The sequence below is a fragment of the Pseudophryne corroboree genome, chromosome 8 (assembly GCF_028390025.1).
Source record: "Pseudophryne corroboree isolate aPseCor3 chromosome 8, aPseCor3.hap2, whole genome shotgun sequence".
NCBI lineage: Eukaryota > Metazoa > Chordata > Amphibia > Anura > Myobatrachidae > Pseudophryne > Pseudophryne corroboree.
In genome coordinates, this window is record NC_086451.1 from 249,814,099 (window position 1) to 249,841,729 (window position 27,631).

At 47.0% G+C, this 27,631-nt stretch overlaps 1 protein-coding gene and 2 pseudogenes across 2 annotated transcripts in view; 1 reads left to right on the forward strand and 2 right to left on the reverse strand.

The window, feature by feature from the left end:
* Positions 1–27,631, forward strand: part of ATRX (ATRX chromatin remodeler) — a 561,376-nt gene that overhangs the window by 301,667 nt on the left and 232,078 nt on the right. The window lies entirely within an intron of this gene.
* On the reverse strand, positions 20,406–20,524 carry LOC134950218 (5S ribosomal RNA; annotated as a pseudogene).
* LOC134950109 (5S ribosomal RNA) lies at positions 21,380–21,498 on the reverse strand (annotated as a pseudogene).

The following is a 27,631-nucleotide window of genomic DNA, read 5'->3' on the forward strand; positions in this document are numbered from 1 at the left end:
GAGGCTGGAAAATATCCTGAAAAGTATATACACACATACTGGTGTTATACTGCGACCAGCAATCGCATCAGCCTGGATGTGCAGTGCTGGAGTCGCATGGGCGGATTCCCTGACTGAGAATATTGATACCCTGGATAGGGACAATATTCTGTTAACTATAGAACATTTAAAGGATGCATTGCTATATATGCGTGATGCGCAGAGGGATATTTGTACCCTGGCATCAAGAGTAAGCGCAATGTCCATCTCTGCCAGAAGAGCATTATGGACCAGACAGTGGTCAGGGGACGCAGATTCCAAACGGCACATGGAAGTATTGCCGTATAAGGGGGAGGAGTTATTTGGGGCTGGTCTAACAGACCTGGTGGCCACGGCAACGGCTGGAAAATCCACCTTTTTACCCCAGGTTACTTCACATCAACAGAAAAAGACAGTCTTTTCAAACTCAGTCCTTTCGTTCCCATAAGTACAAGCGAGCAAAAGGTCACTCTTTTCTGCCCAAGGGCAGAGGAAGAGGAAAACGGCAGCACCATGCAGCCGCTTCCCAGGAGCAGAAGCCCTCCCCTGCTTCTGCCAAGTCTTCAGCATGACGCTGGGGCTTTACAAGCAGACTCAGACACGGTGGGGGCCCGTCTCAAGAATTTCAACGCGCAGTGGGCTCACTCGCAAGTGGATCCCTGGATTCTACAGGTAGTATCACAGGGGTACAAACTGGAATTCGAGGCGTTTCCTCCTCATCGGTTCCTGAAGTCTGCTTTACCAAAGTCTCCCTCCGACAGGGAGGCAGTTCTGGAAGCCATTCACAAGCTGTACTCCCAGCAGGTGATAATCAAGGTACCCCTCTTACAACAGGGGAAGGGGTATTATTCCACACTATTTGTGGTACCGAAGCCGGACGGCTCGGTGAGACCAATATTAAATCTAAAATCTTTGAACACTTACATAAAAAGGTTCAAATTCAAGATGGAGTCACTCAGAGCGGTGATAGCGAACCTGGAAGAGGGGGACTATATGGTGTCGCTGGACATCAAGGATGCTTATCTCCACGTCCCAATATATCCTTCTCACCAAGGGTACCTCAGGTTTGTAGTACAAAACTGTCATTATCAGTTTCAGACGCTGCCGTTTGGATTGTCCACGGCGCCTCGGGTCTTTACCAAGGTAATGGCCGAAATGATGATTCTTCTACGAAGAAAAGGCATCTTAATTATCCCTTACTTGGACGATCTCCTGATAAGGGCAAGAACCAAGGAACAGTTAGAAGTCGGAGTGGCACTATCTCAGGTAGTGCTAAGTCAGCACGGATGGATTCTAAATATTCCAAAATCGCAGCTGATTCCAACGACACGTCTACTGTTCTTAGGAATGATTCTGGACACAGTCCAGAAGAAGGTGTTTCTCCCGGAGGAGAAGGCCAGGGAGTTATCCGAGCTAGTCAGGAACCTCCTAAAACCAGGACAGGTCTCAGTGCATCAGTGCACAAGGGTCCTGGGAAAAATGGTGGCTTCTTACGAAGCGATTCCATTCGGAAGATTCCATGCAAGAACTTTTCAGTGGGATCTACTGGGAAAATGGTCCGGATCGCATCTTCAGATGCATCAACGGATAACCCTGTCGCCAAGGACAAGGGTGTCTCTCCTGTGGTGGCTTCAGAGGGCTCATCTACTAGAGGGCCGCAGATTTGGCATTCAGGATTGGATCCTGGTAACCACGGATGCCAGCCTGAGAGGCTGGGGAGCAGTCACACAGGGAAGGAATTTCCAGGGCTTGTGGTCAAGCATGGAAACATCTCTTCATATAAACATTCTAGAACTAAGGGCCATTTACAATGCCCTAAGTCAAGCAAAACCTCTGCTTCAGGGTCAGGCGGTGTTGATCCAGTCGGACAACATCACGTCAGTCGCCCACATAAACAGACAGGGCGGCACGAGAAGCAGGAGGGCAATGGCAGAAACTGCAAGGATTCTTCGCTGGGCGGAAAATCATGTGATAGCACTGTCAGCAGTGTTCATTCCGGGAGTGGACAACTGGGAAGCAGACTTCCTCAGCAGACACGACCTTCACCCGGGAAAGTGGGGACTTCACCCAGAAGTCTTCCACCAAATTGTAAACCGTTGGGAAAGACCAAAGGTGGACATGATGGCGTCACGTCTAAACAAAAAACTGGACAGATATTGCGCCAGGTCAAGGGACCCTCAGGCAATAGCAGTGGACGCTCTGGTAACGCCGTGGGTGTACCAGTCAGTGTATGTATTCCCTCCTCTGCCCCTCATACCGAAAGTATTGAGAATCATAAGAAGGAGAGGAGTAAGAACTATACTCGTGGTTCCGGATTGGCCAAGAAGGTCTTGGTACCCGGAACTTCAAGAGATGCTCACGGACGAACCGTGGCCTCTACCTCTAAGACAGGACCTGCTACTGCAGGGGCCTTGTCTGTTCCAAGACTTACCGCGGCTGCGTTTGACGGCATGGCGGTTGAACGCCGGATCCTGAAGGACAAGGGCATTCCAGAAGAAGTCATCCCTACTCTGGTAAAAGCCAGAAAGGAAGTAACCGCAAAACATTATCACCGCATTTGGCGTAAATATGTTGCGTGGTGTGAGGCCAAGAAGGCCCCTACACAGGAATTTCAACTGGGTCGTTTCTTGCATTTCCTGCAAACAGGACTGTCTATGGGCCTAAAATTAGGGTCCATTAAGGTTCAAATTTCGGCCCTGTCGATATTCTTCCAGAAAGAACTGGCTTCAGTACCTGAAGTTCAGACATTTGTGAAAGGGGTGCTGCACATACAGCCTCCTTTTGTGCCTCCAGTGGCACCTTGGGATCTCAATGTTGTGTTGAGATTTCTAAAATCACACTGGTTTGAACCATTGTCTACGGTAGATTTAAAATATCTCACGTGGAAGGTGTCGATGCTGTTGGCCTTGGCTTCAGCTAGGCGTGTGTCAGAATTGGCGGCTTTATCATGTAAAAGCCCTTACCTAAATTTTCATTCTGACAGGGCGGAATTGAGGACTCGTCCTCAATTTCTACCTAAGGTGGTTTCTGCATTTCACATGAACCAACCTATTGTGGTACCTGCGGCTACTAGGGACTTAGAGGACTCTAAGTTGCTGGACGTTGTCAGGGCCTTGAAAATATATGTTTCCAGGACGGCTGGAGTCAGGAAAACTGACTCTCTGTTTATCCTGTATGCACCCAACAAGCTGGGTGCTCCTGCTTCAAAGCAGACGATTGCTCGTTGGATTTGTAGTACAATTCAGCTTGCACATTCCGTGGCAGGATTGCCACAGCCAAAATCAGTAAAAGCCCATTCCACAAGGAAAGTGGGCTCATCTTGGGCGGCTGCCCGAGGGGTCTCGGCTTTACAACTTTGCCGAGCAGCTACTTGGTCAGGGGCAAACACGTTTGCTAAATTCTACAAATTTGATACCCTGGCTGAGGAGGACCTGGAGTTCTCTCATTCGGTGCTGCAGAGTCATCCGCACTCTCCCGCCCGTTTGGGAGCTTTGGTATAATCCCCATGGTCCTTACGGAGTCCCAGCATCCACTTAGGACGTTAGAGAAAATAAGATTTTACTTACCGATAAATCTATTTCTCGTAGTCCGTAGTGGATGCTGGGCGCCCATCCCTAGTGCGGATTGTCTGCAATACTTGTATATAGTTATTGTTACAAAAAATTCGGGTTATTATTGTTGAGCCATCTTTTCAGAGGCTCCTTTAAATTTATCATACTGTTAACTGGGTTCAGATCACGAGTTGTACGGTGTGATTGGTGTGGCTGGTATGAGTCTTACCCGGGATTCAATATCCTTCCTTATTATGTACGCTCGTCCGGGCACAGTATCCTAACTAGCTTGGAGGAGGGTCATAGGGGGAGGAGCCAGTGCACACCACCTGATATCTCAAGCTTTTATTTTGTGCCCTGTCTCCTGCGGAGCCGCTATTCCCCATGGTCCTTACGGAGTCCCAGCATCCACTACGGACTACGAGAAATAGATTTATCGGTAAGTAAAATCTTATTTTTTCCTGGGTCATTAGCGCTGGGTGTGTGCTGGCATATACTCTCTCTGTCTCTCCAAAGGGCCTTGTGGGGGAACTGTCTTCAGATAAGAGGATTCCCTGTGTGTGTGGTGTGTCGGTACGCGTGTGTCGACATGTCTGAGGTAGAAGGCTCTCCTAGGGAGGACGTGGAGCAAATGAATGTGGTGTCTCCGTCGACAACGCCGACACCTGACTGGATGGATATGTGGAATGTTTTAAGTGCTAATGTGAATTTATTGCACAAAATATTAGACAAAGCTGAGGCTAGGGTACAGCCAGGGAGTCAACCAATGTCTGTCCCTATGTCGCAGGGACCTTCGGAGTCTCAAAAGCGCCCACTATCCCAAATAGTAGACACTGATACCGACACGGATTCTGACTCCAGTGTCGACTACGATGATGCAAAGTTACAGCCAAAATTGGCTAAATGTATTCGATATGATTATTGCAATAAAAGATGTTTTGCATATCACAGAGGAACCCCCTGTCCCTGACACGAGTGTACACATGTATAAGGGAAAGAAACCTGAGGTAACCTTTCCCCCTTCTCATGAGCTGAACGGGGTGCGTCCTTTCTTGCCAGAGGTGAGGGCAGAGGGAAAAAGCTGCACAACACAGCTAGTTCCCAGGAACAGAAGTCCTCCCCGGCCTCTACAAAATCCACCGCATGACGCTGGGGCTCCGCTAAGGGAGTCCGCCCCAGTGGGGGCACGTCTTCGACTTTTCAGCCACATCTGGGTTCACTGACAGGTGGATCCCTGGGCAATAGAACTTGTTTCTCAGGGTTACAAGCTGGAATTCGAAAGGTGCCTCCCCGCCGGTTTTTCAAATCGGCCCTGCCGGCTTCTCCCCCAGAAAGGGAGTTAGTATTAAATGCAATTCACAAATTGTATCTTCAGCAGGTGGTGGTCAAGGTTCCCCTAATTCAACAAGGGAGGGGATATTACTCAACCCTGTTTGTAGTCTCAAAACCGGACGGTTCGGTCATACCCATTATAATTTTAAAATCCCTGAATCTATACTTGAAAAGGTTCAAGTTCAAGATGGAATCGCTCAGAGCGGTCATCGCCAGCCTGGAAGCGGGGGATTTTATGGTATACCTGGACATAAAGGATGCATACCTTCATGTTTCAATATATCCACCTCATCAGGTGTACCTGAGATTTGCGGTACAGGATTGTAATTACCAATTTCAGACGTTGCCGTTTGGGCTTTCCACGGCCCCGAGGATTTTCACCAAGGTAATGGCGGAAATGATGGTGCTCCTGCACAAGCAGGGTGTCACAATTATCCCGTACTTGGACGATCTCCTCATAAAAGCGAGATCAAGAGAGCAGTTGCTGAGTAGCGTGTCACTTTCACTGAAAGTGTTACAGCAACACGGCTGGATTCTCAATATCCCGAAGTCGTAGTTGGTTCCTACTACGATCCATGATTCTGGATACGGACCAGAAAAGGGTTTATCTTCCGATAGAAAAGGCTCAGGAACTCATGACCCTGGTCAGGAACCTATTGAAGCCAAAACAGGTGTCAGTGCACCACTGCACTCAAGTCCTGGGAAAGATGGTGGCATCGTACGAGGCCATTCCCTTCGGCAGGTTCCATGCGAGGACCTTCCAATGGGACCTACTGGACAAGTGGTCCGGGTCACATCTACAGATTCATCAGTTGATCGCCCTGTCCCCCAGGGCCAGGGAATCTCTCCTGTGGTGGCTACAGAGTGCTCACCTTCTAGAGGTCCGCAGGTTCGGCATTCAGGACTGGGTTCTGGTGACCACGGACGCGGGCCTCCGAGGTTGGGGAGCAGTCACACAGGGAAGATACTTCCAAGGACTTTGGACAAGTCAAGAGACTTGTCTTCACATAAACATCCTGGAGCTGAGGGCCATATACAACGCCCTTCGTGAAGCGGAGAACTTACTTTGCGACCTACCAGTTCTGATTCAGTCAGACAACATCACCGCGGTGGCTCATGTAAACAGCCAAGGCGGCACAAGAAGCAGAGTGGCAATGGCGGAAGCCACCAGGATTCTTCGCTGGGCGGAAAATCATGTAAGCGCACTGTCAGCAGTGTTCATTCCGGGAGTGGACAACTGGGAAGCAGACTTCCCCAGCAGGCCAGACCTGCATCCAGGAGAGTGGGGACTTCATCACGAAGTCTTCGCACAGATTGCAAGTCAGTGGGGACTGCCCCAGATAGACATGATGGCGTCCCGCCTCAACAAAAAGCTGCAGAGGTATTGCGCCAGGTCAAGAGACCCTCAGGCGGTAGCTGTGGACGCCCTAGTGACACCGTGGGTGTTCCAGTCGGTTTATGTGTTTCCTCCTCTTCCTCTCATCCCAAAGGTGTTGAGAATAATAAGAATTGGCCGCGAAGGGCCTGGTATCTGGATCTGCAGGAGATGCTCACAGAAGATCCGTGGCCTCTTCCTCTAAGGCAGGACCTGTTGCAACAGGGTCCCTGTCTGTTCCAAGACTTACCGCGGCTGCGTTTGACGGCATGGCGGTTGAACGCCGGATCCTAGCAGAAAAGGGCATTCCGGATGAGGTCATTCCTACTCTGATAAAGGCTAGGAAGGACGTGACAGCTAAACATTATGACCGTATATGGCGAAAGTGTGTTTCTTGGTGTGAGACCAGGAATGCTCCTACGGTAGAATTCCATCTGGGCCATTTCCTTCACTTGCTAAAAACTGGAGTGAATTTGGGCCTAAAATTAGGCTCCTTTAAGGTTCAGATTTTGGCCTTATCCATTTTCTTTCAGAAAGAATTAGCTTCTCTCCCAGAAGTACAGACTTTTGTGAAGGGAGTGCTGCATATTCAGCCTCCTTTTGTACCTCCGGTGGTGCCTTGGGACCTTAATGTGGTGTTGAGTTTCCTTAAGTCGCACTGGTTTGAACCACTTAAAACGGTGGAGTTAAAATATCTCACTTGGAAGGTGGTCATGTTGTTAGCCTTGGCTTCGGCTAGGCGAGTGTCGGAATTGGCAGCTTTGTCTCATAAAAGCCCCTATCTGGTTTTCCATATGGTTAGAGTGGAATTGCGGACCCGTCCTCAATTTTTGCCTAAGGTGGTGTCATCTTTTCATATGAACCAACCTATTGTGGTGCCTGTGGCTACGCGAGACTTGGAGGATTCAGAGTCCCTTGATGTGGTCAGGGCTTTAAAAATTTACGTGGCCAGAACGGCTAGAGTCAGAAAAACAGAAGCACTGTTTGTCCTGTATGCAGCCAACAAGGTCGGCGCTCCTGCTTCAAAGCAGACTATTGCTCGCTGGATCTGTAACACGATTCAGCAGGCTCATTCTACGGCTGGATTGCCGTTACCAAAATCGGTCAAGGCCCATTCCACTAAGAAGGTGGGCTCTTCTTGGGCGGCTGCCCGAGGGGTCTCATCACTACAGCTGTGCTGAGCTGCTACTTGGTCTGGTTCAAACACCTTTGCAAAATTCTATAAGTTTGATACCCTGGCTGAGGAGGACCTCCTGTTTGCTCAATCGGTGCTGCAGAGTCATCCGCACTCTCCCGCCCGTTTGGGAGCTTTGGTATAATCCTCATGGTCCTTACGGAGTCCCCAGCATTCTCTAGGACGTAAGAGAAAATAAGATTCTAAACCTACCGGTAAATCTTTTTCTCGTAGTCCGTAGAGGATGGTGGTCGCCTGTCCCAAGTGTGGACTACTTCTGCAAGACTTGTATATAGTTTTGCTTACTAAAGGGTTATGTTATAGTTTCATCGGTCTCGGACTGATGCTATGTTGTTTCATACTGTTAACTGGTTAGTATATCACAAGTTATACGGTGTGATTGGTGTGGGCTGGTATGAATCTTGCCCTTGGATTAACAAAAATCCTTTCCTCGTACTGTCCGTCTCCTCTGGGCACAGTTTCTCTGAGGTCTGGAGGAGGGGCATAGAGGGAGGAGCCAGTGCACACCCATACCTAAAGTTCTTTCTTAAAGTGCCCATGTCTTTTGCGGAGCCCGTCTATCCCCATGGTCCTTACGGAGTCCCCAGCATCATCTACGGACTACGAGAAAAAGATTTACAGGTAGGTTTATAATATTTTTGATGGGGAATCTCTTTCACAGGTGGATGTTCCTGACTTGTTGGAGGCTATCAGTATAATTCTTCAAATTACTGATGACCAAGAGCCTGATACTGCCCCTAAGAAACGGGACAGATTTATACGTCAAAAAGTGGTTAAACAAGTTTTACCTCACTCTGACCATTTAGTTGACATACGTCAGTAATCCTGGGAAAATCCAGGAAAGAAATTCACGCATCACAAGAAAATGCTGGCTCGCTACCCCCTCGCGGCGGATCTAAGTAAAAATTGAGAGACACACCCGCCAGTGGATTCGCAAGTGGCGCGGCTGGTGGTATCCTCTGCTCTGCCAGTTACTACCGTCACGTCTCTGAAAGAACCAACGGATAAGCGTGTGTAGGGTTTTTTTTAAAGGTGATTTACACCCTAGCAGGTGCTGCGCATTGGCCCACCATTGCAGCGACCTGGGCTGCAGAGGCTATTGAAGCGTGGGCTCAGGAGTTGGAAGCTGGGTTGCCTTCCAACGTTTCTGAACATGCTAGACAATGTCTATCGTATATTGTCACAGCTTCTCATTACATTAAGGAGGCGGCTTCTGATGCCGGTATTCTGGCGGCCAAGGCATCTACCTCGTCCATTTTGGCTTGCCGGATTCTCTGGTGGCGGTCCTAGTCTGTAGATCTGGACTCTTAGAAAGCCCTGGAGGTACTGCCTTTTAAGGGAGACATTCTTTTCTGAGAAGACCTCAATAAGATAGTTGCTGACTTAGCCTCTGCTCTAACAGCTTGTCTACCTAGTACTGCTTCTTCGGTACCGAATGCTGAGTACTTCCTTTCGCTCCTTTCATCCTTCAGGTCAGGCGTACCCGAAACAGGCTCGCACTTCCAAACCCTATAAGCCCAAACCTAAAAGGGCCTGTGCTGCCCGTCAGCCTGCTTCCAAAACTGACAAGCCTGCTGTATGACGGGGCGGGGTGCCCCCTGGGGGTTCCCAGGATGGGGGGCCAACTTCTAGGGTTTACCCAGGAATGGTTGATGACCACTTCCGATGCCTGGGTACGGGAAGTAGTCACTCAAGGTACCGCCATATCTTTCAAGACTCATCCCCCTCATCGATTTTGCCTGACAGACATCCTTTCAGATCAGGTGAAGGCAAAAACTCTTCATTCGTTGGTACAGTCCCTCCTGGACATAGGAGTGATAGTACAGGTGCCTCTGGCTCAGAGAGGCAAGGGGTACTATTCACAGATGTTCCTAGTCCCGAAACCGAATGGGGTCTCTTGGCCCATTCTCAACCTCAAGTCCTTGAACAAATTTGTGAGGGTCTCCAAGTTTTGTATGGAAACTCTTCGCTCTATTATTCTGTCCTTGGAACCTGGGGATTATATGGTCTACCTGGACATACAGGATGCTTACCTGCATATTCCCATTGCAATGTCACATCAGCAGTACCTGAGGTTTGCGGTTGGCAACCTCCATTGCCAATTTCGGGCATTACCTTTTGGTTTGACCACGGCTTCGCGAGTCTTCACCAAGGTCATGGCGGTAATGACGGCTGTACTCTGCCGTCAAGGAGTCTGCCGTATCTGGATGACTTGTTGATCCTGGCAAATTCCTCAAATTCTCCTACGCCATCTGGATCTGACGCTTCAGTTTCTGCAAGCCCACGGGTGGCACATCAACTGGAAGAAATCTTCCCTGGTCCCTGCTCAGAGCATGGTGCACCTGGGGGCGTTGTTAGACACTCCCAACCAGTGGTTGTTCTTGTCTTCAGGACAGGATTCGATGCTTCCTATCTCGTCTGCAAGTGTCGATACATTCGGCGATGCAAGTGCTAGGTCTCATGGTGTCGGCTTTCGACATGGTGGAGTATGCTCAATTCCATTCCCGCCCTCTATAGAAATTGATTCTTGTCAAGTGGGTCGGCCTGCCTCATCGGATCAGGTCTCACATAATCTCCTTGTCTCCGGAGGTCCTTCTGTCACTGAGCTGGTGGCTTCAGGACCAACGATTGAGCAGGGGGTCGTCCCTTCTGGATCTCCAACTGTGTCCTTCTGACGACGGATGCCAGTCTAAGAGGTTGGGGCGCGGTGTTGGAGCAACACTCCTTTCAGGGTCGGTGGACCAAGAAGTGGTGTCTCCTCCCGATAAACATTCTGGAACTGCGGGCAGTGTTCAATGCTCTGAACTTGGCCCAGCATTTAATACAGAACAGACCTGTCTAAGTACAGTCTGACAACGCCACCACGGTGGCGTACATAAATCGAGGCGACTGCCGCATGGCAATGAGGGAAATTCAAGAATTCTTCAGTGGGCAGAACGCCATTTGCCAGCCATATCGGCAGTGTTCATTCCAGAAGTCCTAAACTGGGAAGCGTACTTCCTCAGTCGTCAGGACGTACACGCCGGAGAGTGGAGCCTCCATACAGAAGTATTTCAACTCCTAGTGGACAAGTGGGGTCTCCCAGATGTGGGACCTGATGGCGTCTCGACACAAGGTTCCTGTCTTTGGAGCAAGGACAAGGGATCCTCCAGCAGCGTTCGTGGTTGCTCTGGCAATTCCATGGAACTTTCCGCTGCCGTATGTGTTCCCTCCGGTGTCACTCCTGCGCAGAGTAATACGGAAGTTCAAGCAAGAAGGAGAAAACTTACTTCTGATTGCTCCAGCGTGGCCCCGGCGGCACTGGTTCTCCGATCTACTGGGCCTCTCGTTGGATCGTCCCCTTCTACTTCGACAACGACCAGACCCCCTCGTTCAGGGCCCTTGTGTTTACCAGTACTTGGCCCGGTTGGCTTTGTCTGCGTGGCTCATGAAGCGTCCGTCTTGAGGGCCAAGGGTTTTTCTGAGGCGGTCATTCAAACTATGTTGCTCGGATTTACCATAGGGTCTGGAATGCTTACTTGGTGTGAGTCTCATAATCATGACATTTTCAAGTTTAGTACGGCCAAACTGTTGGCCTTCCTACAAGACTTAGGCCTTCGTCTGGCCTCCCTCAAGGTACACATTTCTGCTTTGTCGGTTTGGTTTCAGAGAAAGATTGATCCCCTACCTGATGATCATACATTCACTCAGGGCGTGTTGCGGATTCAGCCTCCGTATGTACCATCTGTGGCCCCTTGGGATGTGTTGTTGGTTCTGGCGGCCTTTTAATAATCTCCGTTTGAACCTCTTGCGTCTGCAGACCTTAAGTGGCTTTCCCTTAAGGTGTTGTTTTTGCTGGCTATCACTTCAGTTAGAAGTCTCGGATTTGGGTGCCTTATCCTGTAAGTCCCCCTACCTGATTTTTCACCGTGACCGGGCGTTTCTTAGAACTCGCCCGGGTTATTTGCCCAAGGTGGGTGTCTACCTTCCACCTTAATCAGGAGATTGTGGTTCCAGCCTTTAATTCTCCTGAGGCGTCATCTAAAGAGAGGTATTTGGATGTGGTACGGGCTCTCCGTATCTATGTGAAGAGAACCTCCTCCGTTCCGAAATCTGATTCTCTTTTTGTACTGTTTGGTTTTCACAAACGTGGCTGGCCTGCTAACAAGTAGACCTTGGCCAGATGGATTAGAATGGTGATTGCACATGCTTATGTACAGACTGGTCTTCCAGCTCCTGCTACCGTTAAAGCCCATTCTACTCGGTCTGTGGACCTTCTTGGGTGGCCCGCCGTGGTGCGACCCTTGAACAATTGTGCAAGGCGGCTACATGGTCCTCAGTGAACACGTTCATAAGGTTCTATGCCTTCGATACTTCAGCCTTACCAGGATGCTTCCTTTGGACGCCGGGTTCTTGTGCCCGCTACAGTGCGTCCCCTCCCATAAGGAACTGTTTTAGGACATCCCCGATATTAATCCTTAGGGAACCCAGTGTACCCTGCAGCAGAAAACAAGATTTATGGTAAGAACTTACTGTTAAATCTTTCTGCGAGGTACACTGGGCTCCACAAGGCGCCCACCCTGACGCACTTAGCTTCTTTGGGTTGGCATGGCTTTAGCCGCTGACACCCTCCCCTGTTGTGAGTGTGTGGTGTATGTGGCTACTCATGATTGTCGTCTCTGGTACCTGCTACTGCATTGGAATTGTTAACAAAACTGAGCTCCTCTGCACGGAGGTGTGGTTATAGACACGGAGGTGTGGTTATAGAGTAGGCAGCTCTGTGCATCTTGGGAACAGTCAAAGCTTTGAGCCTGTTGGTGCCTCGGATCAAGATCCTACTCTACACCCGATGTTAATCCTTGTGGAGCCCAGTGTACCTCGCAGAAAGATTTAACAACGATAAGTTCTTACCATAAATCTCGTTTTTTGGTTTCAAAACCCAACGGGTCACACGGGCCTAATCTCAGCCTCAAATCTTTGAACAAGTTTGAAAGTATCCAAGTTTCCCTCTGAAACTTTGCGTTCAATAGTTCTGGCCATGGAACTTCATATTCCTATTGTCACTTCACATCAGCAGTTCCTTCGTTTTGCTATTGGCAACCTAAACTACCAATTTCAGGCTTTGACACGGCTCCTTACGTCTTTACCAATATTATGGCCAATCTCCGTCGTAAGAGTGATGGGCCATAATATCTTCCATACCAGGATGACTTGCTAATTATGGCAAACTCATGAAAAAGTCTTTCTCAGTCATCTCCAACTGACTGTAACCTTCCTACAGTCCCACGTTTGGCTGATAAATTGGATTAAGTCCTCCTTTGTTCCATTTTAGAGCATATTACACCTGGAGGCGCGTTTGGACACCCACAGCCAAAGACTATCATTCACCAGACAAAGTTCTGAAAATGCAGTACAGAATACGTCACTTACTTCACCATCCTAGAGTATTTATACACTCGGCGATGCAAATTCTCAGTCTGATTGTGTTGTCTTTCGACATGGTCGATGCAAATTCTCGGTCTGATTATGTTGTCTTTTGACATGGTCGTTTCTACAACGCTTGATACTTTCCAAGTGGAACGGCAAGCCTCATTTGATCAGATCTCAAATGATTTCCTTGACTCTGGATGTTCGCCTATCGCTGACCTGGTGGCTACGGAACCAGCGATTGAGCATGGGCCCTCCCTTCTGGATCCCCAACTGGGTACTGCTGACAACGGATGCCAGTCTTCGTAACTGGAGAGCAGTGACGGAGCAACACCCGTTTAAGGGACGTTGGTCCAGGGTTGAATTTCTGCTTTCGATCAATATTCTGGAGTTGAGAGCATTTTTTCAATGCACTGACTCTGGCTTGTCCTATCCTGCAGAACAGACCACTTCAAGTTCAGTCGGACGATGCCACCACGGTGGCCTATATCAACCATCAGGACTGCACTCAAAGCCGCATGGAAATAAAGGAAGTGTCCAAAATCCTGCGTTTCGCGGAACGTTCTCTTCCGGCCATATTGGCAGTTTTCATCCTGGGTGTGCTCAACTGGCAAGCAGACTTCCTCAGTCGTCAAGATGTTCACGCTGAAGAGCGGGCTCTTCATCCCGAGGTCTTTCAACTCGTTGTAGACAGATGGGGTCTACCGGACGTGGATCTCATGGCCTCCCGACACAATCACAAGATTCAAGTCTTCGGATCTCGAACCAGGGATGCACTGACTGTCCCGTGGACCTTTCACCTGCCTTACATCTTCTCCCCAGTGTCACTTCTACCCTGTGTTTTTTGGAAGTTCAAACGAGGGAAACTCATTCTTATCGCTCCAGCGTGGCCCAGATGTAACTGGTTCTCATATCTCCAGGGACTCTCGGCAGAGCAACCCCTTCTACTTCTTCAGCGACGGGACCTTCTATGTCAGGATCCGTGCCTTTACCCAGACCTGGCCCGGCTGTCTTTTACGGCGTCTCTCTTGATGCTTCACTTCTGAGGTCAAAAGGTTTTTCTGAGGCGGTTGTCCAGACTGTGCTGAAGGCCCGCATACCGGCCTCTGCCCGTATATATTAGAGTATGGCATGCTTACTTTACATGGTGTGCTGCTAAGCACTATGATGTCGCTAAGTTCAGATCCTCCAGAATTCTGGATTTTCTTCAAAGGGGTTTAGACTTGGGCCTTCGTCTTGCCTCTTTCATGGTCCACATTTCTGCATTGTCTGTCTAGTTCCAGTGCAAGATTGCCTGCATTCGTGATTTACACACGTTCCTTCAGGGAGTTATTCGCATTCAGCCTCCCTATATCCCTCCGGTGGCTCCATGGGATCTGTCTGTTGTATTGGAGGCTCCTTTCGAACCTCTTGAATCTGTGGACCTCAAATGGCTCAAGGCCAAAGCTCTTTTCTTGCTGGCTATTGCTTCTGCAAGGAGGGTCTCGGATTTAGGTGCATTCTGCTGTCGTCCCCCCTTTTTGATTTTCCACTGTGACCGAGCAGTTTTCCAAACTAGACCAGGTTACCTCCCTAAGGTAGCTTCTTCTTTTCACCTTAACCAAGAGATTGTGTCCCATCCTTCATCTCTTTGGACTTGTCGGCTAAAGATTGTACTTTGGATGTGGTTAGGGCTCTACATGTCTAAGTAGACCGTACTGCCTTTTTGGAATTTACAAGCGCTGCTGGCCTGATAATAAGCAGATGGTTAAGAATGGTGATTGCAAAAGCTTACACCCGAACTAATCTTTCAGTTACTGCTTCGATTTCTTCCCATTCTACCCAGTCTGTGGGACCTTCTTGGGCGGCACGCCATGGGGTGTCCGCCGAACAATTGTGCAAGGTGGCTACGTGGTCTTCAGTACATAGGCCCTCATTCCGAGTCGTTCACTCGGTAATTTTCTTCGCATCGCAGCGTTTTTCTGCTTAGTACGCATGCGCAATGTTCGCACTGCGACTGCGCCAAGTAATTTTGCTATGAAGATAGTTTTTTTACTCACGGCTTTTTCTTCGCTCCGGCGATCGTAGTGTGATTGACAGGAAATGGGTGTTACTGGGCGGAAACACGGCGTTTTATGGGCGTGTGAATAAAAACGCTACCGTTTCCGGAAAAAACGCGGGAGTGGCTGGAGAAACGGAGGAGTGTCTGGGCGAACGCTGGGTGTGTTTATGACGTCAAACCAGGAACGACAAGCACTGAACTGATCGCAGATGCCGAGTAAGTCTGAAGCTACTCTGAAACTGCTAAGTAGTTTGTAATCGCAATATTGCGAATACATCGTTCGCAACTTTAAGAAGCTAAGATTCACTCCCAGTAGGCGGCGGCTTAGCGTGTGTAATTCTGCTAAAATCGCCTTGCGAGCGAACAACTCGGAATGAGGGCCATAGGTTTCTTAGGTTTTATACTTTCACTTCCCAGGATGCTTCCTTTTGTATGCCGGATTATCTTGTCCGCTCAGGCGTGTCCCTTGACATACTGCTTTGGGACGTCCCCGATGTTTCTCTGTGGAAACCCTATGTACCCTGCTGCTGTAGAAAAGAAGAGTTATGGTAGACTTACCTTTGTTAACTACTGCGATGTACATAGGGTCCACAGGGTGCCCACTCTGGCGCACCTGGCCTATCTGGGTTTGTATGGCATTGGCCTCTGGTTTCTTCTACTGTCTATGAGAATGTGTTCTTATGTGCCTAACATCTTTCTTGCTGCTTGCTTCATTGGACTGGTTAACAAAACTGAGCTGCCAGTGCCTGGAGGCAGGATTATAGAGGAGTGAAGCTATGCATCCTGGGACATTTAACTGTTTATTGCCCGGATGCCTCATCTACCACTACACCCCAATGTTTCCCTGTGGACTCTATGTACTAAGCACAAAGAGAGTTAACAAAGGAAAGTCTACCATAACTCTTCTTTTATGCAAAACCTTTAAGAATACAGTGACAACTCTCTAGCAGTAGAATACATAAATTATCAAGGGGGAACAAAAAAGTTCCCTGGCAATGAAAGTATCTTTTCATATCCTATCCTGGGCAGAAGTTCATATTACAGAGATGTATGCACTTCCTGAATTACCAGTCAATTTTTCCAGGGAAATGGTCTCTGCATTCAGAAATTTTCAATAGTCTGGTGAAGAGGTGGGGTGGGCCAAAAATGGATCTAATGGCTTCTCGGTTCAACAGCAAGATGGACTGTTTGTTATAGTCATGGATCCATTGGAGGTTTCAGGTAGCTTACATTTTTCCACTGATACCCTTGCTTCCTTGAGCAGGCGTATGAGGGAACTGAACCACCTAGTTCATCTAAGATCATTTCACACAGTCTTTTGGAAAATAGTGGTTCTTGCTGCATTGAGCTTCCACAGAGCAGTTATGTAGAGGAGCTACATGCTCCTTGGCTCATATTACTTCCATATTTTTCAAATTTCACGACTTTACCTGCAAGTAGGCTGAGCATACCATCCCCTAGGGGCAGCTCTTGTACTTCCCCATTGTCTGGAAGCGCCCACCAGGTGGAGGAGGGACAAAAACAGACTTTTGGTTCTAAAGCTAGGTACACACTATACAATTATCTGGCAGATAATCTGCCAGATCTGGCTGGTTCGAATGAAAACTTGGTAATGGATGAGAGAAAATTACAATCGACCTTTTGCTCCCAAACACCGGAAAACAAACACCTGTAGCTCATACAAATTAAACTCAAATTTAACCAACTTGGATGACCGACAATTTTTGTCCATTTTCCAGTGTTTTGGAGCAAATGGTCGATTGTCATTTGCTCTCATCCATTACCAAATTTTCATTCCAACCAGCTATATCTGGCAGATTATCTGCCAGATAATTGTATAGTGTGTACCTAGCGTTATGTTTAAATCTTTCTCTGTTCATCTATGGGACACTTCTAGATCATGGGGTGTAGGAAGGGATAACCTTTTTGTAGTATATAAGCTTTTACCACTTCCTCAGTTTGAACTTAAAAAGGGAGATGGAAAGGTTTAAGAAAAATAAGGTCAAAATCACATCCTTCTCACATGCACAAAAACATAAAAGGAGGGATCATAGTGTCCACTCAGATGGAGCCACAAAAAACATTTAACCGTAAGATACCAAAATCCTATTTTTGATATCTCACTATTGGAGCTGGTGACTGTCTTGAATGTCTCCAGATATAATTCATCTTGAAGGCTGCCTTGAAGGCTGAGGTTGCCTCCGAGTCCAACTTAGATGAAAATATTCCAACTTCAGGTTTCCCAAGACCTACGTTAATAGAATTCTCAAATTTTACAGACTACACAACGTTTTTATCCTCTGATGCTCATATTCATGGTTTGGCGTCTAAGCATTGCTAGGTGAATTACTGTTTTTCAATGATTCAACAGTTTTACGTTGTAGCCCAAGAAATTGGTTCTTGAAAATTTGAGGGAACATTTTACTATATGGATTTGGATCTCCAGGGTGGCCCATTGCAGGATCTTGTCAGCTGCGTCTAGCAACCCTTTGGTCTTCGGTGCTACAATTGTACAGATTCAATGTTTATGCATCCAAAAATACATGTTTCAGACTTCTTCCAAAATGTATTTTTTTCTGCGTATGTGAATTCCCCCCCCCCCATCTGAATCCATTGGAAGACGCAGAGTGCCCTCTCCCAACACTTTAGAATTATTGATTAGGATTCAGGATGATTGTCTGCAAAACTTGTTTTCCTATTTTTTGCTTGGTACCTATTTATTCTCTCTTTTTGGTATTGGCTAGATAACTGGCTTCACAACAGGCTAAAACAGCGTTTTCTAAACTTTTTGTCCTCAACGCACCTTAATGGTACAGGTTTTAAGGCTATGCATGTTTAAGCCCAGATTACTTTATTTGTATCTGTCGGCTTGATTTAACGACCTGTGCTCAAGCATTGATAGCCTTAAAACCTGGACTGTTAGTGTGCCCTGAGGGCCGAGTTTGGGAAACCTTGGACTAGGGATTATGGAGGGGTGGCAGTTTCAGAATATGTATAAGAGAATTTAAGATTTGTTGTCCTCCAATGGATTCAGAGAAAAGGTTTTAAAATGTAAAGATTTAAAAGTCCCGCTTTGACTTTAGATTCAAAAAGACCAGGATACTTCATTTTCCTATACCCAGTGAATATGGAAATCTGTTGCTTCATTTTAAACTATGTTCAAAGCAGGGAGCAAATATATACGTTATGGTAAGAACTTACCGCTGATAACAGTATTTCTCCTATGTCCACAGGATAAGATTGGGATATGATGGAGCAACAGCGGATTGGCACCAAACGATCACAAGCTTTCAGTCCTCCCAGGATGCAATGGGCTCGTCCATATATCCCCACCCACTGACTCAGGCAAATCAGTTGTATTCCAAAGCATTTAGGCAGGAGCATTATTCAGGCGAGAAGAACACACATGCATACCCTTCCATGCAAAGGGGAAGAGTTTAGTAAATATAAAGATTCTCAAATCAGGTGCGTCAGGGTGGGATCCCTGTGGAAACCTGTGGACATAAGAGAAATACCGTTATCAACGGTAAGTTCTTACCATAACGTATATTTCTCCGGCAGGGTCAACAGGTTATCCACAGGATAACATTGGGACTTCCCAAAGCAATTTTGAGTGGTGGGGACGCTCCTGATTAGATAGGAGATCCTTACGCCCGAATTCAGCATCATGAGAGGCAAAAGTATCCAAGGCATAATGTCTATTGAATGTGTTATTGATAGACCATGTGGCTGCCTCACATATCTGTTCTGCTGAAGCACAATGTTGTGCTGCCCATGAAGGACCTACCTTACGTGTAGAGTGACCAGAGACATTAGCCGGAACAGGGAGATAAGCTCGAAAATATGCTTCTGAGATCGTCATTCGAAGCCATCTTGCTAGCGTCTGTTTAGTAGCAGGCCATCCCCTCTTGTGAAATCCGTAGAGGATGAAGAGAGAATCTGTCTTTCTGATGGCACTGGTATGATCCATGTAGATCCTTAATGGCCGGACTACGTCCAGCGATGCCTCTCCCGCAGAAAATCCCGATTCCTGAAAAATCGGGACTACAATTTCTTCATTAAGGTTGAATCTAGATCCCACCTTTAGGAAGATACCCAGACCTAGTTCTGAGTACTATTTTATCTGGATAAACATCAGACAAGGAGATCAACATGACAGTGCTCCTAAATCTGGCACTCTTCTAGCTGATGCCATAGTCAGCAGGAAAAGAACTTTAGCGGTCAACCATTTAAAATCCACTTTATTTAGTGGTTCAAACAGAGCAACTTGAAGGGCTTTGAGGACTAGACTTAAATCCCCATTCACTGTAGTAGGAACAAAGGGAGGTTGAATACGCAGCATTCCCTGGAAAAAAGCACGCACATCCTGCAATTTGGCAATTTTTCTTTCGGAACCATACAGTCAATGCTGACACTTGCCTTCTCAAGGAAGCCACCCTTAAACCTTTTATCCATTCCTGCCTGAAGGAATGCTAGAACCCTGGAAACTCTGAAAGATTCCGGGTCCATACCTCTTCCATTGCACCAATGAATATAGGCTTGCTATATTTGGTGATAAATACGAGCCAAGGAAGTTAACCTTACACTGAGCATCTGTGAGAAAATACTCTGGACCTCGGGATATAGACTTCAAGAGCCACGCCGTCAAGACAGTTGATTCAGATATCTGTGATAACAAGGGTCCTGCATTAGTAGATCTGGGCGTAGAGGAAAGAGAAATTACATTCGACATTTTCTGCGGATCTGTGTACAACGCCTTCTGGGCCAAGCCGGAGCTATTAGAATCCCGGCCTCCTTGTTGTATTTTCCTCACTATCCTGGGTAGCAGGATGATTTGAGAGAACACATAAGTGAAATTAAATTCCCATTAAAAAGACGTCCACAAAGGTCACTCCCTGATCCTTTGTTCCTGACCCGATTATGAGCTCTTTGTTGCCGTGAGATCTATCTCTGGCCAACCACACTTGTCTACCTGTGTCTGAAACGACTTTAGGGTGCAAAGCCCATTCGCTTACGTGAATGGCGTGTCGACTGGGAAATCTGCTCTTCAGTTTAGGACTCCCGAAACAAACACTGTGGACAAGGCTGGAAGATGGAGTTCTGCACACTTAGTATGTGACTTACCTCCTTCCTTGCTGTTTAGCTGCGTGTTCCTCTCTGAAAGTTGAGGTACACTACTGCCATTTCCTTGTCCTTGCGGATCTGGACCGGTTTTACTTTAGGTATGTCCAGTGCCTGAATCAGTACCCAGTATATGGCCCGAAGTGCTAACAGGTTTATTAGCAGGCAACTTTCTTCTGTGGCCCATAGTTCCTGGAATCATAATCTTCCGGACAATGGCCCCCACAGCCCTGAAGACTGACGTTTGTTGTCAGGATCTCCCAACCTGATATCCAAAAGGGTGTCCTCTGGTCTAGATAGAATGTCTGTAGCCCCCAGGCTACTGACTTTAACTTTTCTGCCAGTACCACATACTTGTTTGTGTTATACGGACAGCACCTGGTGTTCCCAGGTAGTCTCCCATCCAAGTACCTACCAGGCCCCACACTGCTTAGTTTGCAAGATCAGATGAGATTGGGCATATTCAGTGAGGTATGGCTGTAGATGGTTATTGTCCATCTGGCCCACCTACACCCCCTGGTATTCACAGGTGGTCTCTCATCAGAGAATTTAACCAGGCACTACACTGCTAAACTTCCAACATCAATGAGATTTGGCATGTGCAGTGTGATGCGGCTGTAGATGGAAACGGATGCTGGAGAGGTCTTGAGTGGAATTGAGCCACTCCACCATGTCTATTCACCATCAAACCCATCCTTCGCATTGCTGCGTGAATTAATATTGTTTGACTGTGTAACAACTCCTGAGTCCTTAACTGCACCTTGGATATTTTGTTCCGAGGTAACTATTTTCTGCAGACTTGAATTCAGTTAAGCCCCACTGTGAGTCATCCGTTGTTTCGGAACCAGAGATGATTTTGCCAATTTATGAACCACCTGTGCCTCTTGCAGACAAGTTATTGTGTGTTGTAGATGGCACAGAAACCTTTCCTGTATTTGTGCCAGGATAAAAAGGTGGTCAAGGTATGGCAATTTTCCTATCCCCTGCCAGCGGAGATAAACTGCCATAATCATTTTGGTAAATACTCTGGGGCTGTGGCTAACCCAAAGGGTAAGGCCTAAAACTGAAATGTTGCTGAAGGATAGTAACCTTGATTTAACACTGATGGACAGTGCTATAGAAGCCTGAAGGTAATATTCCTGACTTCTCCAGGAATATGTATTTTACTGGCTCCTCACCAACTATGGAGTGCCATGTCTCCATGTGAACCATGGTACCCAAATCTATCTATTTAGACTTTTTGAGAATGGGGCGAAGGATCCTTTTTTTTTTTTTTTTTGACCCAGGTTGGTGCTCCCTTGCGGACGCTGAAACCTCTCTTCCAGTACCTCAGCCCAATGTACCTACAGCACCTGGTATTTCAAGGTGGTCTCCCCTCCAAGAACTTACCAGGCCGAACACTGCTTAGCTTCCAAGATCTAGTGAGATTGGGCCTATCCAGTATGGTGTGGCCATAGATTTCAAGATGAAGTCATGGCTGGCCTTATGACTGCCCCAGACAAAAAGAATATGGTTTTTTTGAAAACCATTCCTCTTTTGATGGCAGAGGCCATATAGATTTTTGCACTATCAATGACGTGTATCTATTTTGGGAAGCACTTCACTATTTTAAACAGTCCCCAGCTGGAAAAAGATATTAGAATCCCATTTACCGGAAATTCTATTTTATTAGGTGTAACCCAAACCTTTTTCTTAAATTCTGTCCTCGTGAGGAGGCCGCTTTTTTTGGGGGGGACGTTAAAACACAGGTGCCTTATTTTTAACCCAGGCTCTGCTGCCTCTGTTGACAGACTAGCCTTTTCTGCTCTCATTTATTCAGCTTACTCATTTAGCTGATACCTTTTACCTGTTCTTCGTGTGCTGAAGTAGAGTATATAGAGCTTTTCATCGTCTGATGAATATCATGTGTAGCCTGTGAAGTCGATGATTTATTTACATTCGGTTCATCAGCTTGTTTTATTGGAGAAGCTGTTGGGGATATACTGTAGGTAGTGAGCTGCATGTATGGGTTAATAGTGCACCCTATTCCTGGTATTGATGCTGTAAGAATTAACTTTTCAGGTAAACTGGACAAGGTCTGTGCAAACATCGCCCTAATGGGTCTGTCTTAACTGATGTAGATCAGGGATGTATTATGCTAAACAGCAACCATTTTACACATAAACCATCCTGTATCAGATCATAGAGGATAATGCAGTTTTTGCAAAACAACAAGATATGAGTGTTGTTGGTACAGTAAATGTACCCTCGTCACCTTTGCCACTCTTAGACATGATGAATAATTAGCACTTTCACCGTGTACTACACAATTTGTGACTGTAAGCACCTTATTTTCTAAAGTGATATCAATGTGACCCTCCCATGCACCTGCATTGAGGATCAGAAGATCAACCGACAATCATTTATATTAAGTCAGCAATCACACTAGCAGTCAGTCACATGTTATATATTAGTCATATGAGCATATTATCAACAACAAACACCTTTCAAAGTATGTAGGAGTACATCTTACTGAATTCTGTTCTATACAGATCTTTAATGTATTCAGATGCATTGTGAAGAAAACCACAGTAATGTACACAGACTCATATGCAATAGGCACTAAAGTTAACTATTCATACTGACAAAAAGGAGATAGAAATTTAGTGCTGTATAACCCGTACTCAGTAGAGTGGGATACAGGGAGAATCACCCCACTTCCAGGATCGATCAATACGTTAGCGAACGCTGAGTGAATCCAGACGCTACTAGTGTACACTGCCGCTCCGGGAACTCTTAGTGAACACAGACGCACTGTGCAAGCAGACGCACCGGTCATACTCTCCTTGCGGTAGCGCTTAGTGTACACAGACGCAGCGGCCTATGCTGCGACCGAGACCCACTCGTGGTAGCATCTGAGACGGAAGTGAGGCAATCTGTTCATGGCGGTAGAACCGGCGGAAACTGGTCATGAACTGGGGGGAGGGGCGACCAGGAGACCGTCTGACTCCCCACGCTGACATCAACCCTAGGGATCGCAGCCTCATACTAATCCTGGTGCTTATGATCCCTAAAGCCTAGCGCTGGAGCACCTGTGGTGGCAGCGTGCCAGCTGCTGTTTGGTAGTCTCCTCCCAATACAGTGCGGCTGTGTCCGTTATTCCCCTTCTAAGTGGAACCGATGCCTTACCTTCTCCCCGTGCTCCGGCCACAGCCTGGTAACGTCTGCTGGAACTGCTAGTATATCGGACAGACGCCTGTCGAGACAGCACTTGTACCGTGGGTAAGCGTTGTTGCGACCCGGTGGAGAGTTGTTGGAGCGACACTTTCCAATATGCGTATAAGACGCTGTTAGGAAAGATCACTCAGAAAACATAGTAAGACTATAAAAATAAAATAGGAAAGCTTAGGGCTGCCAAACACAGTAGCCCTGTGACCATGGTCCGGCTCCTGCCGCACCAAACAAAAATATACGTTATGGTAAGAACTTACCGTTGATAACGTGATTTCACTTCTGTCCACAGGTATCCACAGGACAACATTGGGATATTGTCGAGCGACAGCGAAAATGGCACCAACACGGTCACAAGCTTTCTGGCCTCCCAGGATGCATTGGGGCCTCCACTATATAGTCCCGCCCACTGACTCAGTCAGATCAGTTCTTTCCACAGCGATTTTAGGCAGGAACATCAGGCAGAGACCTGTTTAGGCGATAAGAACACACATGCACACCCTTCCATGCAAGAAGGAAGAGGTTTTAGTGATTGTCTAGATCCTCAAATCAGATGTGTCAGGGTGGGATCCCTGTGGATACCTGTGGACATAAGAGAAATCACGTTATCAACGGTAAGTTCTTACCATAACGTATATTTCTCTGGCTGGGTCCACAGGATAACATTGGGATTCCCAAAGCCATTTTAGTGGTGGGGACGCTCCTGATTGCACAGGAGGACCTTTCGCCCGAAGTCTGCGTCATGAGAGGCTAAAGTATCCAAGGCATAATGTTTAATGAATGTGTTTATGGAAGACCATGTGGCTGCCCTACATATCTGTTCTGCTGAAGCAACCTGTTGTGCTGCCCAAGAAGGACCTACCTTACGTGTAGAGCGTGCAGAGACATTAGCCGGAGTAGGGAGATCTGCATGAGAATAAGCTTCTGATATTACCATTCGGAGCCATCTCGCCAGCGTCTGTTTACTAGCAGGCCATCCCCTTCTATGGAATCCGTAGAGGATGAAGAGAGAATCTGTTTTCCTGATGGCACTAGTACGATCTATGTAGATTCTTAAAGCCCGGACCACGTCCAGCGACGCTTCTCCCGCAGAAAGTCCCGATACCTGAAAAGCTGGGACTACAATCTCTTCATTCAGGTGAAACTTTGATACCACCTTTGGAAGATAGCTAGATCTCGTTCTGAGAACTGCTCTGTCTGGAAAAAAAAACTTAGGAAAGGAGACTTACATGATAATGCTCCTAAATCTGACACTCTTCTGGCTGACGCCATTGCCTGTAAAAAAAGAACTTTAACCGTTAACCACTTAAGATCTGTTCTCCCAAGTGGTTCATACAGAGGACCCTGGAGAAATTTAAGAACTAAATTCAAATCCCAGGGAGCTGCAGGAGGAACAAATGGAGGTTGAATATGTACTACTCCTTGAAAAAAAACGTATGTACATCCTGTAAATCAGCAATCTTCTGCTGAAACCATACAGTTAACGCTGAAACTTGAACCCTCAAGGAAGCAACTTTCAACCCTTTATCCAAACCTGCCTGAAGGAAATCCAAAGTCCTTGCTACTTTAAAAGATCTCAGATTGAAATTTTTTCCAGTACACCAGTGAATATAGGCTTGCCATATTCTATGATACATACGGGCCGAAGAAGGCTTTCTTGCTCTAAGCATAGTTTGGATTACTTGTTTCAAAAATCCTTTAGCCTCTAGGATAGAGGTTTCAACAGCCACGCCGTCAAAGATAGGCGATCCAGATGACTCTGACAACAAGGACCCTGTATTAGCAGATCTGGACGTTGAGGGAGCAGTACCGGTGCTTCCACGGACATTCTCAACAGATCTGTGTACCAATGCCTTCTTGGCCAAGCTGGAGCTATTAGAATGATTGCTCCTTTTGCCTGTTTTATCTTTCTCACTACTCTGGGTAACAGAGATATTGGAGGGAACAGATATGCCAGCTGAAACCTCCATTCTACTGACAGTGCGTCTACAAGAACCGCTCCTGGGTCCCTCGTTCTCGATCTGTACCTCTGAACTTTGTTTAGATGAGACGCCATAAGGTCTATCTCTGGTAGACCCCATCTGTTCACCAGTGTCTGAAACACTTCTGGGTGTAGTGCCCATTCGGTTTCCTGAATGGTGTGCTGACTGAGAAAATCCGCTTCCCAATTTAGTACACCCGGGACAAATACTGCTGACAACACTGGTAGATGGAGTTCTGCCCATTTTAGAATGGGAGGTACTACCTCCATCAGTCTCTCGCTGTGAGTTCCTCCTTGATGATTGAGGTATGCTACTGCCGTCGCATTGTCTGAGCGGATCTGGACTGGTCTTCCTTGTAGATTGTCCTTTGCCTGAACTAAAGCCAAGTAAACTGCCCTTATCTCCAACAGATTTATCGACAGGCGACTTTCCCTTGCGGTCCATTTTCCCTGGAACATAGGCTTCCGAGTACCGCCCTCCCAGCCTTGCAGGCTGGCATCTGTTGTCAGGACTTGCCACTCTTTTATCCAAAAGGGTCTCCCCTTGTTTAAATGGTCTGTCTGTAGCCACCACGCTAGAGACCTTTTTACGTTTACTGGAATCTTTATCTGCTTCTTTATCGTCTGATTTCCGTTCCATTCGGTCAGAATAAGGTGCTGCAACGGTCTGGAGTGGAATTGCGCATATTCCACCATGTCGAAGGTTGATAACATCAGACCCAACAGTCGCATTACTGCATGGACTGACATTGTCTGGGCTTGCAACGCTTCCTGAGCCAAGACCTGCACCTTGACTTTCTTTTTCTCTGGTAAGAGAACTTTCTGTAGGTCTGAATCCAATATGGCCCCCAAATGAACCATCCGCTGTGACGGATTCAGGGACGACTTTTCCCAATTTATGAGCCACCCGTGTCTCTGTAAACAAATTATCGTCTGTTGAAGATGGCTCAACAGTAAATCTTGCGACTGTGCTAAGATTAACAGGTCGTCGAGGTATGGGAATATTCTTATCCCCTGTTTGGGGAGACAAGCTGCCATAACCACCATGATCTTGGTAAACACCCTGGGTGCTGTAGCTAGCCCGAAAGGCAGAGCTTGGAACTGGATATGTTCCTGGAGGATGGCAAACCTGAGGTAACACTGATGTGACAGTGCTATAGGCACATGTAGGTAAGCATCCCGTACATCCAGAGATACCATGTAATTTCCCGGTTCCATAGCCAACATTATGGAGCGTAGCGTCTCCATGTGGAACTTCGGGATCCATATGTATTTGTTCAACATTTTCAGATTGAGGATTGGTCGGTATGACCCATTTGGTTTCTGGATTAGAAATAGATTGGAGTATAAACCCTGTCCCCTTTGTGATGGAGGTACTGAGACAATCACACCTGGCTGCAGTAATTTTTGGACTGCTTCTTGCAGGGCATTGGCCTTCGACTCTATACGAGACGGGCTGGTGCAATAAAATCTCTGAGGAGGCTGCCTCCTGAATGGGAACCCATACCCCTGAGATACTACCTTCTGCACCCAAGCATCTGTTGTTGACTGCTGCCATATGTGTGCAAAAAGGAGGAGTCTGCCCCCAACCTTGGAATCCTCCAGGCGGAGGCCCGTCTGTTTAGGCTGATGGTTTCTGTTCAGGCTTGGAAGCTGGCTTTTTGCTAGCCCACTGCTTCCTACCCCTGGTTTTGAACTGGGGTTGCTTAGGCTCCTCTTTAGCTTTCGGTTTGCTTTGCCAACGAAATGAGCAAAATTTTAAACCCTTGGACTTAGGGTTATAAGCAGCCGGAAATCTGACCTATTTCGATTCAGCCTCTGATTCTAGGATATCCGATAAAGGTTTTCCAAATAATATATTACCGACAAAAGGCAATGCTTCCAATTCTTTCTTGGACTCCGCATCTGCCTTCCAGGTACGTAGCCAAACTGCTCTGCGAGCGATTACTGTCAAGGCTGAAGCTTTAGAAGCAACTGTACCTACATCAATTGCTGCTTCTTCCAAATACTGGGCAGATTGTCTTAAACGGCAAAAACGATCCTTAGTAGGAGAAGGGATGTCATTCTCTAGTTACTCTATCCATTCGCCCATTGCCTTTGCTACCCAGGCCGAAGCCATAGCAGGTCTTACCACTGCTCCTACTAGAGAGAAAATATTTTTCAAAAGGCTCTCTACGTTTCTGTCTGTGACATCATTCAATGAGGTAGATGACAGTGGTAAAGAAAGATTTATGCACGAGTCGCAGAACATGTGCATCTACTTTTGGAGGAACTTCTCTTTTCGAATAATCCACAGCAGGAAATGGATAATAAGAATCCCATCTTTTAGGAATCTTATAATTTTTACTGGGCGCTCCCCAAGACTCATCCATCATTTCCGTCAGCTCATCTGACGCTGGGA